Source organism: Palaemon carinicauda, chromosome 43, assembly GCF_036898095.1.
Source record: "Palaemon carinicauda isolate YSFRI2023 chromosome 43, ASM3689809v2, whole genome shotgun sequence".
NCBI lineage: Eukaryota > Metazoa > Arthropoda > Malacostraca > Decapoda > Palaemonidae > Palaemon > Palaemon carinicauda.
The window spans coordinates 20,927,347-20,941,285 of NC_090767.1; the positions used below are offsets into that span (position 1 = coordinate 20,927,347).

General features: G+C 42.0%; 2 protein-coding genes across 54 annotated transcripts in view; one reads left to right on the top strand and one right to left on the bottom strand.

Moving 5' to 3' along the window:
• LOC137633422 (putative leucine-rich repeat-containing protein DDB_G0290503) overlaps nt 1–13,939 on the top strand; it is a 549,442-nt gene that overhangs the window by 340,301 nt on the left and 195,202 nt on the right. The window lies entirely within an intron of this gene.
• The window catches only part of LOC137633435 (splicing regulatory glutamine/lysine-rich protein 1-like), a 408,786-nt gene that overhangs the window by 166,989 nt on the left and 227,858 nt on the right, over nt 1–13,939 (bottom strand). The gene's annotated exons all lie outside the window — the stretch shown is intronic.

Genomic DNA, 13,939 nt, shown 5'->3' on the forward strand with positions numbered 1-13,939 from the left:
TACGGTGTTCCATGTACAGAGTAAATGTGTAATCATCTTTATGATTTTGTTGATAATATCGGTCTATAGGTCTGCTGGTCGGTTGCTTTGTTAGGTCACTGTATTTAGCTCTCTCTCTCTCTCTCTCTCTCTCTCTCTCTCTCTCTCTCTCTCTCTCTCTCTCGAAATTATTAAAATTTAATTTTTGATCAATCTAAAAACACATTAAGAACTAATACCTAAACACAGTAACTGCTTTCCTTTTGGAGTACGTAATAATAATAATAATAATAATAATAATAATAATAATAATAATTTAAACAAAGCGTTGAAAGTATTTCCTCTTCCGATGTCGACCGTTAGTCTCACTGATCACTTTTCTATATTTCCCAAAATTAGATTTTCTTTCTTTCTCAAATCATTGATTAAATAAGTCACTTGTGGTAATTAATGAATTTACACTATTATTCTTTTAGAAGAGAAAATTATTGCAATGTTCTTTTTTATTATATACAGTGAAATTTGAATAAGTTTTATGGGTCTATGAAATCATACTTTACTCCTTTATTTTGTTTTTAGTTTGTGCCTTACGCTTTTTGCCAGCAAGGGGTTTTATAGCCACAAAAGGCAATAGTTAGGAGAGAGAGAGAGAGAGAGAGAGAGAGAGAGAGAGAGAGAGAGAGAGAGAGAGAGAGAGAGAAAAAAAAAAGTTCATTTAAGCTGGACATTTTTAAGTTGTAAGTAACGGAGTACATCCAAACTTTCTCTGAGTAATTCAAAGCGTTTGCAAGATTTTATAGTTTTTATTTGCTTATCTATGATGAGTTTAAGATACAGTAAGAGAAGATCTACTTATCTCTATATATGTCAACATTTATTACATAACGGTGTATCTTACCTCAAGAATGGTCTAGACCAAGGAACATTATTAAATACCTGGTAGTTAGTCAACTCTAGTTGTTTGCAATCAGGGCCAAAAAGGTCATAGGTGTTTCAACATCGTCCCAAACAATTTGTCTAACATAATTCATCCAAATAATTCTAAAAGTGATGAATTCATCTTTCATTTGGTAACATGAGTTTTACGGGTATGAAACAGAAATTGAAACGAGGCAACATATCATTGGTTGAATTAAGAAGGACAGCTTTGATTGGTGAATTGGAAATGGGTTGTTAGTTTCAATAATAATAATAATAATAATAATAATAATAATAATAATAATTTTAATAATAATAATAATAATAATAATAATAATAACAACAATAATAATAATAATAATAACAGGAAATATAAGAAAGGGAAGTCGGAAGCCCGGCCACTGTCCAGTGCTCACCAGCTGCCATTCATTTTCTGAATGATATTCAGAGGGAATTTTTTCTAATATTTTAGAAAAAAAGGTTGTGGCATCGGAAAAAAAAACAAATGGAACAAAATTCTACTAAAATAAGAAGCTTTGAGCAAAATAAACATTAAATGTTACCCCGGAGAGAGAGAGAGAGACAGAGAGAGAGAGAGAGAGAGAATCTCCCACCATCACCACCCTCCCAGACCCAGAGAGAGAGAGTGACAGGAGAAAGAATCTCCCACCATCACCACCCTCCCAAACCCCGAGAGAGAGAGAGAGAGAGAGAGAGAGAGAGAGGAGAGAGAGAGAGAGAGAGAGAGAGAGAATCTCCCACCATCACCACCCTCCCAGACCCAGAGAGAGAGAGTGGCAGGAGAAAGAATCTCCCACCATCACCACCCTCCCAGACCCAGAGAGAGAGAGAATCTCCCACCATCACAACCCTTCCAGACCCAGAGAGAGAGAGAGAGAGAGAGAGAGAGAGAGAGAGAGAAAGAGAATCTCCCACCATCACCACCCTCCCAGACCCAGAGAGAGAGAATCTCCCACCATCACAACCCTCCCAGACCCAGAGAGAGAGAGAGAGAGAGAGAGAGAGAGAGAGAGAGAGAGAAACTCCCACCATCACCACCCTCCCAGACCCAGAGAGAGAGAGTGACAGGAGAAAGAATCTCCCACCATCACCACCCTCCCAGACCCAGAGAGAGAGAGAATCTCCCACCATCACAACCCTCCCAGACCCAGAGAGAGAGAGAGAGAGAGAGAGAGAGAGAGAGAGAGAGAGAGAGAGAGAGAGATAGAGAAAGAGAGAATCTCCCACCATCACCACCCTCCCAGACCCAGAGAGAGTGACAGGAGAAAGAATCTCCCACCATCACCACCCTCCCAGACCCAGAGAGAGAGAGAGAGAGAGAATCTCCCACCATCACCACCCTCCCAGACCCAGAGAGAGAGAGAGAGAGAGAAAGATAATCTCCCACCATCACCACTCTCCCAGACCCAGAGAGAGAGAGAGAATCTCCCACCATCACAACCCTCCCAGACCCAGAGAGAGAGAGAGAGAGAGAGAGAGAGAGAGAGAGAGAGAGAGAGAGAGAGAGAGAGAGAATCTCCCACCATCACCACCCTCCCAGACCCAGAGAGAGTGACAGGAGAAAGAATCTCCCACCATCACCACCCTCCCAGACCCAGAGAGAGAGAGAGAGAGAGAGAGAGAGAGAGAGAGAGAGGGAGAGAGAGAATCTCCCACCATCACCACCCTCCCAGACCCAGAGAGAGAGAGAATCTCCCACCATCACAACCCTCCCAGACCCAGAGAGAGAGAGAGAGAGAGAGAGAGAGAGAGAGAAAGAGAATCTCCCACCATCACCACCCTCCCAGACCCAGAGAGAGAGAGTGACAGGAAGAGGGAGAGTGTGTGCTATTATCACCTCAAGTGACTGAATATTACTATATTTTAGTCTGCTCCCAAAGAATTATCTTCGACAATAAATAAAATGAAAAATATAAAGAATTCCTGTTCTCCTATTCGCAGTTTGGTTCTTTCATACACTTCTATGCAATATAAACTAAAAGATTACTATTTGTGGATTTACCAAAAGTAAACGTAGAGAGTAGAGGTCCCCTTATTTTGTTTTGTTTCATTTGTTGATGTCGGCTACCCCCCAAAATTGGGGGAAGTCCCTTGGTATATGTATGTATGTATATTATGGTACAAGATTTGCGCACAGTAGATATTATATCTAGATATATCTACTGTGTGCATACTGTGTATTATATTGTGAGTATAATACACAGTAAACTATACAGTACCACATATGCATCATAAAATAAAGGCCCTTTTTAATTTGAGTCTATGTAGAGCTTTGTCATGACTGGTTGGAGAAAACCTCCAAAATGGCCACTACTATGTTGTACTGTAACAATAACATCTTAATAGCGAACTACATTCAAATCAAGTCTTTCAATACTAACTGAAGTCGATTGCTCTTCCTCCCCCTACATCCATTCAGGGATTGAGGCTGTCCCTTCCAGAGGAGGAGGAACAGCAATAATGTTCGGGAAGCTTTTTTGAAATAAAGAAAACCTGGCCAGAAAGGTTTGCTTTTACCTATTCATAAACACGCACACATAAAACCATAGATGAACACTTGGTATATAATCAACCTGGAGCGTGATCGAGAGCGACTCCTGCGACGCGACCTGCATCTTGTCCTCCTAGACCTAGAACTTCTGGACCCGGACGTTGAACGTCGTCTAGAGTGCGACCGTGTTCTATGAAAGAACGAGAATACGACGTAGAGTAATCTTTCGACTTTCGACGTATTCTTCGTCGAATTATGGAAGGCCTAAAATAAAATCGTCACCTACTTCCTTCTGTGTATATGGATATACTGTAAGTACAAAAAGTACTAAAATATTTTTCAAAATACATTTTCAACAGCTGTAATTAGCATGTTAACATATTGCCATCAAACATACTTCTAGAATGGGAAGCTATCAAATCTAACATTATTTCACATGATTAAACCCAACCCTTTTATGAAAAATGTTATTTTTATTAGTAAAATAAATTTTTGAATATACTTACCCGATAATCATGTAGCTGTCAACTCCGTTGCCCGACAGAATTCTATGGAGGGATACGCCAGCTATCACAATACTAGAAGGGGGTGTACTTACCAGCGCCACCTGTGGCCAGGTACTATAGTACTTCTTGTTGACACCTCCTCAATTTTTCCTCGGTCCACTGGTTCTCTATGGGGAGGAAGGGAGGGTCGATTAAATCATGATTATCGGGTAAGTATATTCAAAAATTTATTTTACTAATAAAAATAACATTTTTCAATATCAAACTTACCCGATAATCATGTAGCTGATTCACACCCAGGGGGGTGGGTGAAAAACCAGTGTACAAGACTAAAGGATAGCTAAGTATCCCGTATTTCATATAATCAGTTATCCACAATAACAATGAAATAATAAGTACCTGGTAAGGAAGTCGACTTGAACCGTTACTCTGCCTTTAATAAGATCGTCTTCCTTACTGAGCGCAGCGTTCCTCTTGGGAGGCTGAATCAACTCAAAGGTGCTAAAGTATACAGGGCTGCAACCCATACTAAAGGACCTCATCACAACCTTTAACCTCGGCGCTTCTCAAGAAAGAATTGACCACCCGCCAAATCAACAAGGATGTGGAAGGCTTCTTAGCCGACCGTACAACCCATAAAAAGTATTCAAGAGAAAGGTTAAAAGGTTATGGGATTATGGGAATGTAGTGGCTGAGCCCTCGCCTACTACTGCATTCGTTGCTACGAATGGTCCCAGGGTGTAGCAGTACTCGTAAAGAGACTGGACATCTTTGAGATAGAATGATGCGAACACTGACTTGCTTCTCCAATAGGTTGCATCCATAACACTCTGCAGAGAATGGCTCTGTTTGAAGGCCACTGAAGTAGCCACAGCTCCCACTTCATGTGTCCTTACCTTCAGCAAAGCAAGGTCTTCTTCCTTCAGATGAGAATGTGTTTCTCTAATCAGAAGCCTGAATAGTAAGAAACTGAGTTCTTAGAACTTGGAAAAGAAGGTTTCTTGATAGCACACTATAAGGCTTCTGATTGTCCTTGTAAAGGTTAAGACCTTTTTAGATAGTACCTAAGAGCTCTAACTGGGCAAAGTACTCTCTTCAGATCATTCCCCACCAAGTTGGACAGGCTTGGGATCTCGAACGACTTAGGCCAAGGACGTGAAGGAAGCTCGTTTAGCAAAAACCGAGCTGCAAGGAACATGTAGCCGTTTCAGATGTGAAAACAATGATCCTGCTGAAGGCGTGGATCTCACTTACTCTTTTAGCTGTTGTCAAGCACACGAGGAAAAGAGTTTTTAATGTGAGGTCCTAAAAAGAGGCTGATTGGAGAGGTTCAAATCTTGATGACATAAGGAACCTTAGGACCACGTCTAGATTCCAGCCTGGAGTGGACAACCGACGTTCCTTTGAGGTCTCAAAAGACCTAGGGAGGTCCTGTAGATCTTTGTTGGTGGAAAGATCCAAGCCTCTGTGGCGGAAAACCGCTGCCAACATACTTCTGTAACCCTTGATCGTAGAGCTGAAAGGGATCTTACTTTCCTTAGATATAACAGGAAGTCAGCAATCTGGGTTACAGTGGTACTGGTTGAGGAAACTGCATTGGTCTTGTACCAGCTACGGAAGACTTCCCCTTGAGACTGATAGATTCTGAGAGTGGATGTTCTCCTTGCTTTGGCAATCGCTCTGGCTGCCTCCTTCGAAAAGCCCCTAGCTCTTGAGAGTCTTTCGAAAGTCTGAAGGCAGTCAGACGAAGAGAGTGGAGGATTGGGTGTACCTTCTTTACGTGAGGTAGACTTAGAAGGTTCACTCCTAGAGGAAGAGTCCTGGGAATGTCGACCAGCCATTGCAGTACCTCTAAGAACCATTCTCTCGCGGGCCAGAGCGGAGCCAACCAACGTCAGCCGTGTCCCTTTGTGAGAGGAGAACTTCTGAAGTACCCTGTTGACAATCTTGAATGGCGGGAATGCATACAGGTCGAGATGGAACCAATCCAGCAGAAAAGCATCCACGTGAACTGCTGCTGGGTCTGGAATCGGAGAACAATACAACAGGAGTCTCTAGGTTATCGAGGTAGTGAACAGATCTATGGTTGGCTGACCCCACAGGGCCCAAAGTCTGCTGCAAACATTCTTGAGAAGGGTCCACTCTGTGGGGATGACCTGACCCTTCCGTCTGAGGTGATCTGCCATGACATTCATACCGCCCTGAATGAACCTCGTTACCAGTTAGCTTTTGATCTTTAGACCAGATGAGAAGGTCCCTTGCGATCTAGAACAACTTCCACGAAAGAGTCCCTCCCTGCTTGAAGATGTAAGCCAGGGCTGTGGTGTTGTCAGAGTCCACCTCCACCACTTTGTTAAGCTGGAGGGACTTGAAGTTTATCAAGGCCAGAATAACCGCCAACAACTCCTTGCAATTGATGTGAAGTGTCCTTTGCTCCTGATTCCATGTTCCCGAGCATTCTTGTCCGTCCAAAGTCGCACCCCAGCCCGTGTCTGATGCGTCCGAGAGGAGACGGCGGTCGTGTTTCTGAACAGCCAAAGGTAGACTTCCTTGAGAAGAAAGCTGTTCTTACACCACGCGAGAGAAGACCTCCTCTCTTCGGAAACAGGAACTGAGACCGTCTCTAGCGTCATGTCCTTTATCCAGTGAGCAGCTAGATGATACTGAAGGGGGGGGGAGGTGGAGTCTCCCTAACACGATGAACAGGGCCAGCGATGAAAGTGTCCCTGTTAGACTCATCCACTACCTGACTGAGCATCGGTTCCTTCTCAGCATGCTCTGGATGCATTCTAGGGCTTGGAAGATCCTTGGGGCCGACGGAAAAGTCCGAAAAGCTCGACTCTGAAGATCCATACCCAAGGAGACAATGGTCTGGGATGGAACGAGCTGAGACTCCTCAAAATTGACCAGGAGGCCCAGTTCCTTGGTCAGATCCATAGTCCATTTGAAAATCTCCAGACAGCGACGACTTGTGGGAGCTCTTAAAAGCCAGTCGTCTGACGGAGCCGGACACAAGATCATGGTACTGCTGCACAGTCTGTGAACTGTCAATCATGGGCAAGCGAGGAAGTACAGTGACAACCCGAATCTGTCTAGACTGTCTGGGTCGTACAGACAACTCCTTATCGGGTTGCTGAGGTTGCCGCACTGCGTCACAACAAGTCACTTCTGTTGGTTGTTGAACGTCTTCCCCGTGACACATTGACTCCGTAAACAAAAAATCCTCTAACAAGGACTAAGCTTGGACTGCATGTCTTGCAACACAGCTCAAGGTCTATGAGAGCAGGTGTGGTAACAGACGGGATTAGCGACTGAAGTGGAACCATTACCTTCCCTGGAAGCATGTTATGCTTAAATAAAAGTCCATAGGAGGCTATGCAGCTAAAGGCTCCCTCCAAATGACAGAGTCCTCAAGGGAATATCAGAAGGAGGGAGAAAAGAACTTTCTCATCTACAGGGACCATATCCTAGAAAAGCTAAGTTCTCTCAGTGAGGGTTCACTGGTGCAAAAGCAGCAGACTAGAAGGCAACGTTATGAAACTGCTTGACAGTCTAGTGAGTTGGCAACAACCAAAGATGTGTGACTGAGAAGCATGCGGTAAGGTATGCAGAGCATGTTGTATGCAGAGTATGCTGTATGCAGAGCATGCTGTATGTAGAGCATGTTGTATGCAGAGCATGCTGAATGCAGAGCATGCTGTATGCAGAGCATGTTGTGTGCAGAGCATGCTGAATGCAGAGCATGCTGTATGCAGAGCATGTTGTATGCAGAGCATGCTGTATGCAGAGCATGCTGTATGTAGAGCATGTTGTATGCAGAGCATGCTGAATGCAGAGCATGCTGTATGCAGAGCATGTAGTATGCAGAGCATGCTGTAAGCAGAGCATGCTGCATGTAGAGCATGCTGTAAGGTAGGCAGAGCGTGTGCATGGCGTTTAACATTTCTCAGAAATTCCATGACCAGTGCTAGAGTGCTTTATGCATGCTTGCATGGGGTTTTAATATCAACATAATATTTACCTTACATTCATAACTCATGATTCATATTTTTGTCATATTTTGCGATATTGTTAAAAATATATTGCAAGGAATACAAATATATTTTTATAAGTAATACAAATAACCTCCATTATCATAAGGTTTGAAAATGGAGGTAAGGTATGCTGAACAGCAGAGTCAGAACGAGCTGGAACAACAATAGTTGTGGTTTCCTCTTCAAGACTCTGTTGAGGGAACACCTGAGGCTCAGTCTGCAAAGGCTGATCAAAGGAAGTAGCAGAAGGTAGGCGCATGGGTGGAGGAGGCTGACTCCTAGCATGAGTGGTTGAACCCAAGGGTTGCGCTTGCTGAGCGGTGGGCGGAAGCGGAGTAGCAAGTTCCTGTTCCTGTGGTGTGAGCGGAGCGCGATGAGGTAGAGGCTGCGCAGAACAAGGTAAATGTCTCGCAAGCTGAGGCTCCTGAGGCGCAAGGCTAAGGTGTAGTGGTGCTTGCCTTGTGGAGGGTTGAGCTCGCTGCAGCGAGAGCTGAGGAGACTGACTCATGGACGGGAGAGGTTGTTGTACCTCAACCGAGAGTTGCATCACTGGTGGAGCAGCAAGTGGAGGCGGAGGAAGAGAGGTATAATCCTCCTGATCCCATTGTAAAGGTAGCCTTAAGGAAGGCGGAGGCTGAACACCACTGGGAACAGCAAACTCAGAACGTGGCTCAACATCGTACGCCTGGCAGGTGGTACTGCGATCAGGCGGAGCGAGCGCAGGCGGAGGGAGTGTAGGCGGAGGCGGAGGCGCAACACTCTCAGCCCGACACTCACGCATCAAGACCGAAAGTTGTGACTGCATGGACTGCAGTAGAGTCAACTTGGGTCGGCAGACACTAAGGTCTGCTGAGGTAAAGCCTTAACAGCAGAGATCTGTTGCGGCAGAACCTTACTCCTCTTAGGCGGAGTGCATTCAACAGATGACTGAGGAGAGTCAGAGCTAACCCAATGACTGCATCCGGGTTGTTGAACTCTAACTTCGTACGTCTGGCATAGGTCTGGACTTTACGTTTAAGAGGTCTTGAGACCTGAGACCAGCGTTTTCTCCCCTAAATTTCTTCTGCAGACGAGCAAAATAAGGGCTCAATCGTCTGCGGGTGGGAGTGACGGTCTCGGTAAGACACGCCCACAACCACCGAGGATACTTCTGTGCGCCGATCAAGGCCTGCTGAACCCTTTTGTCCTTCGACATTGCTTCTCCCCTGGGCTTGGGAGCTTGCAAGAGGTCCCGGACTGGGAGGACGACTGGCGCGCACAGAAGTACCCTCACGCACAACACTGACACACTTTGCGCTAATCACTTATCACTTTGATTTTCTGTTTGCACTTATTTCACTGAACTCGAAACTTTAAGTGGTTTGTACCTGAAACACGCAATTCTATCCTTTCTCAAAAGTTAGTAATTGCGAAAACAGAATTACAATGTAACAGAAAAATCTAATGAAAGATAGATAATTCAGTGGCTGGAAAGAGACTAAACACTAGATCACTCTAGAAACGTTTACCTTCTTCCCCTAAAGAGACTAGGGAGAAGAGCAAAAACGATAACAACTTTACTCGCTTGAATGAAACGTTTATCCTCCTCTTTCTCCCTCCGTCTCTAACTCTCTCTCTCTCTCTCTCTCTTGACTTAGAATCTGAGAGAAGAGCCCAATCATATATATCGTTAAAACATATTATTGTTAAAGGAAAAAACTGAAATATTTCCCAAAATGAAAAGTTCCTTTATTAGGATTAAAACCATTAAGTTAAGAAAGAATGAACAAAACGCTAGACACGGTTACTCTTACTGCAACGTGAAACCGTGAAAATTCTTTCTCTATCGTAACGATAGAGCGCAAGTTGAACGTTCTGAACGTCAACAACTGCAGAGACAAAACAAAACGTTAGTTCAACTTTGAAAACAGTACTAGACTATCAAAGAAATTCTTTCAAAGACATTAAAATAGCATAATATGTTAACAGGTAAAACCGAAATGACGGGCTCAATGTTAATTAACTTCGGTACCAAGAAAAGACCGCCTACTATTAGGAAGGTCGAATATAAACAAATATAAAAATTAATTTTAATAAGTTTATAATAAAAGGAAGTTAATCGAAGAGGCCTATAAGAGGCGGAGAGATATAAAATAAATCTATAACTTTTGTTAAGCAAAATTAAGAAAGAGAGTCTATACTCTCTTAGACACCAACACTTCCGTCTAAGGGAAGGGTCGGCCATTTAAAGGTGAAAGAGAGTTCATACTCTCTTCGTCACCATAATTAATCAAATTAATTCCAAAAGCTAACTAAGCTAATATAGAAGTTTCCAGTAAAGCGACAGCCGAAATCAAAGAGAAATACTTCACCAAAGTCGTGAAAATACTCCAAGAACATAAGCGTATCCCAGAACGTCTTGCCGGAAGCACGACAGAGGAAAAATTGAGGAGGTGTCAACAAGAAGTACTATAGTACCTGGCCACAGGTGGCGCTGGTAAGTACACCCCCTTCTAGTATTGTGATAGCTGGCGTATCCCTCCATAGAATTCTGTCGGGCAACGGAGTTGACAGCTACATGATTATCGGGTAAGTTTAATATTGAAAAATCAAGTTTTCGATTTAAAAATCATTTTAATACAGTACTTCCCCAATTTTTTTATCACTAGCTTGACGAAAGAAACAAACATCTTACAGGGTTTTTAAGCTAGTCTGTCCCGAGTGATTGCAATCTTCGACCGACAGGGGTCTTGTAAATAGCATCTGTTCTGAAAATTCAGCTTAACAATACTGTACTGTACTTTGACTATCAGCCCACTAAATTGTGGGAAGCTCTTTATATGAATATTGAGTAAATATTGAAATAATAATTCTTTGAAAAAATTGCTGTATTTCAATAAATCTTATCCAATATTCTCAAGCTAAAAATAGATGGTTGTAAATCTACAAGTAAAGTGAAAACCCACCTAAGGAAAACGCAGATATCGAAAGAAAAAGGACAATTCTGATACAAAACTCTTTGCAGCTTCAAGGATAGTGACAATCTGGTTATTCTTTTCACGTGATGGGCAAAATAAGACACCATTTAGCAATCTTACCGTCAGTGGGAACATTACGAGTGAGATTCAGTGTGCGAGCGTCTAGGACATCCCTTGTGAGAGAGGCCAGGCAAGCAGAATTCTAAGAAAAATGCTTACAAATAATCAGGTATTTCTCTTATACATAACTAAGTGTATCCCTGTTTCCCAAAAATTCAACATCATACCATCAAAGGGAGTATTTACACAAGATAGATCTCCTTAAGATGTCCCATGTAGCAACCAAAGGACCTGAAAATTGGCATCCAAAGGAATTTCCATCTTTCAAAAAGGCATTGTTACCTTTGATAATGATAAAACTAAGTCGCCACCTAGGTTATAGTGGGCACCCGATAATCAAAGTCTTCACTAAAAAAAAAAAAAAAAAGAGATGGCTCTATTATGCAAAAAGCAAAACAGTTTCTTAACATTGCTCTAGATCTAGACAATGACATTTTTACTGACTTAACAAAAAGTCTTTTCATACAGGTTGTCCTCAATGAAGGAATTGAGAGCAGGAAACTGGAAATGTCAAGGTAGACTTTTAGTGTTGAAATCCTTCTTTGCCTAAAACTCTTGTTAAAGGGGTCATTTTTACCCATAGCTCCATTTGAGGAAAATATAACTTTGCCAGAATGCAAGAGCTACCAGAAAGATCTCTAACGTTAAAAGTCCTTAAATACAATTGAGAGACTTGTTTCTAATTAAAGGAAAGAATTTACGAACCCCATCCAAGTTCCAAGAGATGTCTCGAGGTAGGAGTAGTTTCGATAACAAAGGATCTGATAAAATCCCATAGAACGGCACCTCGTAGTAACGGGGGATGTTGAGAAAGGAGAAGACTAATTGGTAAGGGACCTCTGATAGTGGTTTTAACACGCCCCAGTTACTATACCGACACCCTATAAGGGTGAGCGAGCTGGGTATATTCCTGGCATTCCATGCAACTTTTTTCTCTGGTATATTTAGCAGTATTTATACCTTAGAAATGGTGCTTTAAGGAGCATTTCACTGGGCGACACAGGTCCCTCGCCCAGAAAACGTATTTTGAGCGAAGCGAAAAATCTAATTTTGGGTGAGATGGCCATGACGTCCTTCAGTAGCTTCCTGAGGGTATATATGACTACAGTAGATATTCCCAGAGAATTAAACTAAAGGTTTCACAGAATTCTAACTTCTGGCGCGAGTACCCTAAAGGTTTCCCTTTAGGATATCGTATATCAACAGGGGACGTATGCTTGACACGCCACATGGCCATCTGCACCCCACATAGCGTTTACGCTTCGAGGGGGAAAATGTGGCAAGTTATAGGAGGAGCCGTTGCAAGGTTATCCTCCTGCGTTACTGTTACTGTACCTCGCGACATAAACAAACGGCAGCCATAGCTGTCCGCCATCTTGACTGACGTCACATCCGCCTGCTTCATTCCTATTCTTGTAGCGTATCCTGCCAGTTGTGTTTAGATTGTTTCCTTTGTCAAAATCCCTTATTTGAGCTGCTTGACATGTCAAGCCCCAAACATACAGAAGCCAACAAAGAAGAGTATCTTTTATTACCAGGTACTGAGGTATTCTTAGCATAGTTAAGAAATTTGAAAAATTTAATATTACTTCATGAATTTAGTGACAAATCTAGAATTGTACCACTCGTTTATACTAGCTGGCTTTGAAAGCCTCTATACCCTGAGTAGGCTGTGTAGTCTCAAAGTGGCCAATAACATTAAGCTACAAATGTACAGTAGATATAATGTATCTGTAATCACACTACAGATGATACAGATTGAGAACATATTGCCTTATCAATTTTGTGGAATTCGTCAACAAAATTCTACCTTTACAGGGCTTCTAAGCCCTCCTATTACTGTCAAGTCTGAAAAAATATTGGGGTCCACTAGAACCATGGTAAGTAATTCACTTTATTAACTTGTCCAAGTAGTAAGCTACTCAGGAAGTCTTAGTCCATGTAAGTTTGATCGTATAAATTACTTTTAATACAAAAGACAGTATTAGACATATCTAGGATTAATTTTAGGGTAAGAATGGCATGCGATTCAAAGGCAAGGCTACCGAAACCTCTTTAGGTTAGGCTAGACTAATTAAACCTTTCAAGGTTTAAGCTAGACTACACTTATAGGCTGAAGTACCTGTTTCTTTGCATATCCCTTTTGTTACAAATAATCATATCAGATACACGGACAAGATGAGAACTTTAGAAATGTTGTGGTATTTGTAAGGAGAGTAAAATTAACCTGAAAACATTGTGGTTTATATTACCTGACTTGTCGGGCTAATTCCAAACTCTTTAACCTCCCCATTTTTTGTTCCTCAAATAGAAAGACTTAGAAATCATTTTATTGTCTATTTGTTCCCTAAATGTTTCTCTACATTTGATTTTCGACGCCCAATGAATCCAAGGCTTGCTTGCTCCTTAAAATTCATACACTGCCAAGCATAGCACAACTTTATTACTGTGACCTTACTAAAATACAGAGAGAGAGAGAGAGAGAGAGAGAGAGAGAGAGAGAGAGAGAGAGAGAGAGAGAGAGAGAGAGAGAGAGAGAAATACCAATACTTTGAGTAGAGAAAATAACAAACACATTAATACCCAAAGATACAAAATTGATTCTTTTTGGAGTGGATTTCGTAAGATGATTTTTTTCACAGATTGAATCTTGTTTTACAAGTAACATGATCTTAAAATTTACAACAAAATTTCATTTAGTATCCTGAGTATTTTTTCGTAATACGAGGCGTAGAAATCTTCGTATGTCGTTTCGTAAAATGAGTTTTTTGTATAAAGAAACATTCGTATCTCGAGGTTTCCCTATATCATTATGTCTATTCTACACTTAGGTCACTCGGACATCCCATACTTTGTGCTATAAATTAGATGTTCCTTGAGGAAATAGTGAAAAGCAAAGACATCAAGTAAGAT